This window comes from Thamnophis elegans, chromosome 9 (assembly GCF_009769535.1).
Source record: "Thamnophis elegans isolate rThaEle1 chromosome 9, rThaEle1.pri, whole genome shotgun sequence".
NCBI classification, from domain to species: Eukaryota; Metazoa; Chordata; class Lepidosauria; order Squamata; family Colubridae; genus Thamnophis; species Thamnophis elegans.
The window spans coordinates 66,656,107-66,663,498 of record NC_045549.1 but is presented as its reverse complement, the minus strand read 5'-3'; positions in this window follow the sequence as shown (position 1 = coordinate 66,663,498).

The following is a 7,392-nucleotide window of genomic DNA, read 5'->3' as shown; positions in this document are numbered from 1 at the left end:
ATAGGGACCACCTTTGAGGGGGAAGGTAACAGTGTTCTGCGCGCCTTTGGGCCTTTAGTCATGCCGGCCACATGACCACGGAGATGTCTTCGGACAGCACTGGCTCTTCGGCTTTGAAATGGAGATGAGCACCGCCCCCTAGAGTAGGGAAGGACAAAACACATATGTGCAAGGGAACCTTTATCTACACACACAAACCACACAGACACAGACACACACACAATCTCGATTTCTCTCTTTCTCCTTCCCTCTCTCTCTCCCTTCCTCTCTCTCTCTCTCCCCCTCTCTCCTCCTTCCCTCTCTCCCTCTCTCTCTCTCTTCCTCCCCCCTCCTCCCCTCTCTCTCTCTCCTCCCTCCCTCCCTCTCGTCCCTCCCTCTCCCTCCCCCTCCCCCCTCTCTCATTTGGAGATTAATTGATCCCAGAACAGGCAGTAAGAAAGATAATCCTTGTATTTTCCCGCTTGCAATATAAGGTTTTTATCCCACCCAATAATAAAAAAACCCCTGCATTTGTAATAACTTTACTGCAGCTGAAACGTATCACAGAATGCAACAGATGAACACAATCTATGGGTTTTGGAGCACAATGCACAGGTGACATCTTAACAGAAACTATGTGAGAAAGGAAAGGGTCAAACAAAGACTTGCCCATTATTAGCCTTTATTCAACTGTTGACAGGACTCACTATATTTGCATAGCTGGTTTTGCAAACCGCCGCTATCCAACAGTATCCTGCTGTCTTTAAGCCCTCTACCTGACTTATGCAAATATTATCTGGCACAAACTGATCTCAGGACAACATGAGCCACAGCGCTATGTTATTCCTCCTGCCTTAAAAACCCGAGCTTCTTAAATGAGGGCGACTGCAAGCAAGGGAATGACTGAAAACAAAACGTCGGGGAGGGTCACGATTTGGGAACATTTGCTTCATGAAACTGGATGATCACAAGGTCACTGTGCCGACATGATCAGGCCGAGGGAATCTGCGTTTTCAACACAGTTACAGCTTTCTCTGCACAACCTGTTGGCTGAGAAAGTTAGCATACCTGTGCGGTTCCCCCTCCATTGGCTCAGCACACAGGAGCCGCAAGGCTGAGTAACTTTTCTCGTGACCCGACAAATGCTCGCGCCGACAAATGCGCGCCGCGACAAAACCCGCCGTGACAAAACAGCGTGCCCACTACAGCGCGCCGACAAAACCGCACCCACAAAAGCACGATTAGGGTTTTTAGGTTAGGGTTAGGGTTAGGGTTAGGGTTAGGGTTAGGGTTAGGGTTAGGGTTAGGTTAGGGTTAGGGTTAGGGTTAGGGTTAGGGTTAGGGTTAGGGTTAGGGTTAGGGTTAGGGTTGTTAACGTTTTCACGTTGTTTTCGATGGCGCGCTTTTGTCGGCGCACATTATCGATGCGCTTTAGTGGACACGCTTGTCGCGGGCGGTTTTGTCGGCGCACATTTGTCGGGCGCGTATTTGTCGGTGAACCACTTTTCTATGGGGAGAGAGGCCAGGTGGTCATTGACCAGGTGTGAGAAGAGTAGGAAAGAGAAGGGTTACCTTGTTAAATACATAAGATATGATAGGCCTCCAATTACTTTCTAGTAATGCCACCCCAGCTAGTCCGGTAGCTACAGCGATAGCACTTAGACTTATATACTACTTTACAGTTCTTTTACAGCCCTTTCTAGGTGGTTTACAGAGTCAACAGTTGCCCCCACAATCTGGGTGCTCCTTTTACCCACCTCGGAAGGATGGAAGGCTGAGTCAACCTTGAGCCTGGGGAGATTCGAACTGCCAACAGTCAGCGAAGTACCTGCAGTACTGCACTCTAACCACTGTGCCACCCCGGCTATACAAAACCTACAGCTTGCATAAACTTTGTAGACACAAGGAGCAAATGGTTCCAAGAAACAATTGGATTAACAGAACAGAATAACAAGTTGGAAGGTTTTAAGTTCTGAGGGACACAGACTGAGGAGACCGGTTAGCAATAACAAGAACTTTTATTAACAGAACTGGAACAAGCAGAAGACAACAAAAACCCCCGTTTGACAGCTATTATACTAGGAGCTGTCAGACGGGGAACCAATGAGAAACCCGGTTTCTCCCGCCAGCTGGCAGGCACGTCCTGGCCAATCAGAGGCTCCTTGCACAGCGCCATCTGCTGGCCAGGACACAAACAGAAGGGACCTTGGAGGTCTTCTAGTCCAACCTGCTCAGTGGTGGGTTTCAAAAATTGTTCGAACCTACTCTGTGGGGTGTGGCTTTCTTTGTGGGGAGTGGGCTTGCCACCCATGTGACCGGATGGAGTGGCTTGCCACCCATGTGACCGGATATGAAATTATGAATTAGTACTTAGGTCGGTCCAAGTAGCTCTTCAGAAACTCTGGCATTGAAGCATGCAAGTCTTGAAGCTGTCAAGTAACACATCCTTGCACCCCTAACCCTTTAGCAGTGGTGGGTTTCAAAAATTTTTGGGACCTCTTCTGTAGGTGTGGGCCTGGTTTTCCGGGTCCACTGGTGGAACCTCTTCTAACCGGTCCGGTAGATTTGACGAACCGGTTCTACCAAATAGGTGCGATCTGGTAGGAACCACCTCTGAACCTGCTGCTCAAACAGGAAACCCTATGTCATTTCAGACAAATGGCTGTCCAATCTCTTCTTAAAATCTTCTAGTGGTGCGGCACTCACAACCTCCGGAGGCAAGTTGCCCACCGACTAATTGTTCTAATTTCTCCTTAATTCCAGGTTGCTTCTCTCCTTGATTAGTTTCCATCCGTTGCTTCCTTGTCCTGCCTTCAGGTGCGTTGGAGAATAGGTTGACCCCCTCTTCTTTGTGGCTGCCTATATCAGGAGCACAGATCCTACAATACCAGGCAGCTGTGGAGTGGGGCATCCTGGCATAACATAACAATCATAGGTTTTGGCTGAACTCCCTCTGTCTGCGTTGTTCCTCTCTGGCCAGGAGCTCCAGTCTGTTATTACTTGGATTGATGCAGTCTTGGTTCTACTATTCAACCTGCAGGCTGAGCCCCATAGTCTGACCTTCGATTTTCAGATTTGAAATTGCTGGGGACTCTCCGATAACTCACTGGCAATAAGTCATTGGAAGCAAACCTGCTTGCGTCTGAATATGCTCAGAGAAAGCAAGTTTGTTTCCCTGAGCCTATTGATTATTTGTTTGTTTGTCTAACATGTACAAGATAACAAGTATGGATATGAACATAAACATGAACAAAGGAAGTAAATATAGATAAATGGGGACAGTAGGACAGGGACGGTAGGCACACTGGTGCGCTTATGCACGCCCCCTTTACGGACCTCTTAAGAATGGGGTGAGGTCCATGGTAGACAGTTTGAGATTGAAGTTGTGAGGGTTTGAAGCTGTAACAACGGAGTCGGGTAGAGTATTCCAGGGCGTTGACCACTCTGTTGCTGAGTCGTATTTTCTGCAATCGAGTTTGGAGCGGTTTACCTTGAGTTTGTATCTATTGTTTGCCCGAGTATTATTGTGGTTGAAGCTGAAGTAGTCGTTGACAGGTAGGACATTGTAGCAGACAATTTTGTGTACTATGCTTAGGTCGGACCGTAGGCGGTGCAGTTCCAGGTTGTCCAAGCCCAAAATTTCAAGCCTGGTGGCAAAAGGGATTCTATTGTGAGCAGAGGAGTGGAGGATTCTTCTCGTGAAATACCTCTGGACCCTGCTCAATTGTATTAATATCCAATATACAGTGTGGATTCGAGCTGTATTCGAGGAGTGGTCTGGCAAAGGTTTTGTATGCCCTAGTTAAGCAGTGCAATGTTACTGGAGAAGAAGCTTCGCAAAATTAGGTTAACAACTCTTAATGCCTTTTTTGGCAATGCTGTTACAGTGAGCTCTGCGGCTTAGATCATTTGATTTTTTGTGCAGTCCTCATCACCCAACCAGGACTATATGATGCAGCTATGGTTCCTAATTCAGAAGTTAGTTGTATAAGCACCAAACGGCCAAAAACGTATGTGTATGTGTGTGTGTGTGTGTGTGTGTGTGTATACACACACACACACACACAACACATATATATATGTGAGGGAAGGAGGGAGGGAGGGAGAGAGAGAGAGAGAGAGAGAGAGAGCGAGAGCTTGTTGCTATGAAGTATCTTGTCTCAAAGGAGATTAAATGCTGTGTGTTAGGAATCCTTGTATATACAGCTGTACCAGTGGTTAACCCTGTTAATGCTTTCTCAACCATGCTGAATAACATGTTGTAATATAGGCTGAGGGTTTACGGTAATTACGGAACCAGAATGGGAATATTGCTCTAACATTACAGGGAAATATTCATTTCATTTATAAGCTTCCCTTGTTTTAAAGCGTATATAAATACCACATGATCATATTAAATAAACATATTAACTTCCTTTTGATTGTGAGCCGCCCTGAGTCCCCCCAGGGAAAAGGGCGGCATACAAATAAATAAAATAAACTATAAACTATGATCATTCCTAGGATTATAGGCAGTCTGCAATTTGCATAGTTACAGTAGAAATATGATACAGTTAATATATATATATATACACATACATACATGTAATACAGCACAGGTTCAAATCCCAGTAAGGGTATGGCTAGCTGATGAGAGCTAAATAGCTTGAAATAGATCTATACTAGTCTCCCTTTATTTATTTATCAGCACAAATACAACAAAAATGTAACAAAGGCAACAGTAAAAATAATGGCTTTCTGTCTGGATGGTCTCTTGTGATGAGCCGATAGACAGAGAAAGGAAGCAGTATGCCTCCTCCCATATTTGGGCATACCAGGGGTTGTGACACTAATACATACATACATACATACATACATACACACACACACACACACACACACCACACACACACACACACACACACACATATATATATATATATATATATATATACACATACACACACACATACACACACACACACACACATATATAATATATATATACACACACACACACGTGTGTGTGTGTGTGTCTGTGTATTGTGTGTGTGTGTGAGAGAGAGTTCTAGCATAACTCTGGAATGCCTTGAGCAATTTCAACCAAAAGTGGTACACAGATGACTTACTCTCTGGAAAAAAATACTGTGGGGTAAGACACCTCTAGCACCCCTCAGGATGTGTGTTCTGTTAAGATACAACCTGTTGTGCCTTAAAATGGCTTCTACTGTACTGCTGTAGAATGGTTTCTACTGTACAGTGCAGTGGCGTTGCCATGGTAACAATTTCACAGTACTCCACAAGGGGGCTCCCTCTGGTAAGGGGGGAGAATCCAACATTAGAAATTACGTTTGGTCCAGACATTTCCCCCCTGTAAATACCCGGGCAACACCACGTTATCAACTAGTTGAGAATATATTTGACAAGGAAGAAAAAACAATGGGAAAAAGTATGCTGTTTTGATGCGGGTTACATTCAATTGGACTTGAACTGATAATGCCATGGAGATGTGTGTCCTGGCCAACATCTGTTTCTTCAGAGCGTTTGATGATCTTTTGGTTCATATGCTAATGGACATAATTCCTCAATATTCATAATTTTATATAAACAGAACCGTAAGCATGGGATAATGTGCATTCAATATGATATCACAATCATACAGTGTTAAAGCAGCTTGCCTAGAGGTGAAAAATAATGATATTTCCTTCTATATGGAGGCTGGCTTTAAATTGATGAGGTTTTCCTCTATTATTATTATTATTATTATTATTATTATTATTATTATTATTAAACATTTATAGGCCGCCCTTAGCTCAAAAAAATATTTTGAGATTAAAATTACCTCATGGAATGAAAAAGAGGTAACTATTTGAAATAAGCCTTCTTTGTCTTCCTATGGTTTATGAAGGTAGATTATCAAATCTTCTTTGACCTATCAAAGGTTTAATAACCTTACTTTATGGAGGTTTGCTGAAAAATGAGTTTAGTTAAAACATGCCTGAATAAAGCAGTTTATTTAATATGTGCATAAAACATGCTAATATTTGACTAATATCAAGAAATGGTCACACCCAGCAGTAGAAGATTCGATTTGGATTTTTTAAAGGATTTTTTCTTTTTTTGTAGCATATTATCGTGTTTCTCAGAAAATAAGACAGGGTCTTATTTTCTTTTGACCATTGAAATAAGCGTTTGGCCTTATTTTCGGAGAGGTCTTATTTTGAGGTGCAGGAGGGCGGTGAGCGTGATCACCTCATGGCAGCTGCTATGTTGCCAATATTTTCAAAGAGGGGCTTATTTTCGGGGGAGGGCTTATTTTAGCACATGCACTCAAAAGCCCGAAAGGGCTTGTTATCCACGGAGGTCTTATTTTCAGGGAAACAGGGTATATAAGTGCATGTATCCTGTCTCATATTCCCAAAGTTTCTAAGGAAAAATGGAGGGGTGGGTGTGCAAATTCCTGATATTTAGCTGAACTCAATTGCTAAAATTTCCCTAGAGGGCCCTCCAAGAAAGTTTGAGAACTTTTCTGGGATGACTATTTATGAAGCCATCCTTTCGGTATTTCTCAATTTTGTTTTCACCCTCCCAGGGGCTCGAGGAAGGCCTCAAGCCTGGGGAGGGCAAAAAATGTGGGCTACAAGAAGTTTACTGGAAGTCTGGAAATGAGTCCATTTCCAGCCTCCAGAGAGCCTCCGGAACTCATGGGATGCTGTTTTTGCCCTCCTGGAGGCTCAGGAAAGCTCCAGAGCCTTAGAGGGCAAAAATGGGCCTACAAGAATTATCAGAAGTCTGGAAACAGGTCCGTTCCAGCTTCCTGGAGTTCAAGGGGAGCCCATTTTTGCCCTCCCGGACGCTTGAGGAACCTTCCGGAGCCTGGGGAGGGCAAAAATATCCATGGTGCAGGAAGCGATGAGGCCACAATCCCATGGCCAGGCCCACCCAGCAACCACGCAGCAGAGAACCCGGTTGCCTAAAAATTTCAATCCCACCCTTGCTTAGAATCATAAGGCTAGAAGGGACCTTGCAGGTCTGCTAATTCAGCCCCCTGTCCAAAGGAGGAGTCCTTATACCATCCCGACAAATGGTTGTGCAATCTCTTCTTAAAAACTTCCAGTGTTGGAGCATTCACAACTTCTGGAGGCACCTGTTCTACTGATTGATGATTCTCACTGTCAGGAAATTTCTTCTTAGTTCCAGGTTGGATCTTTCTTTAACAAGCTTCCACCCATTGTTTCTTGCCCTGCCCTCAGGTGCTATGGGGAATAAATCAACCCCCTCTTCTTCCAAGTACTGGAAGTCAGCTATCATGTTACCCACTAATCCATCTATTTGTTAGGGTAAACATACCTGGGTCCTGTCGCCATTCACCCTATGAGTTAGCTTCCAAACCCCTAATCATCTTTGTTGCTGTTCTCAGAACTCTTTATAGGG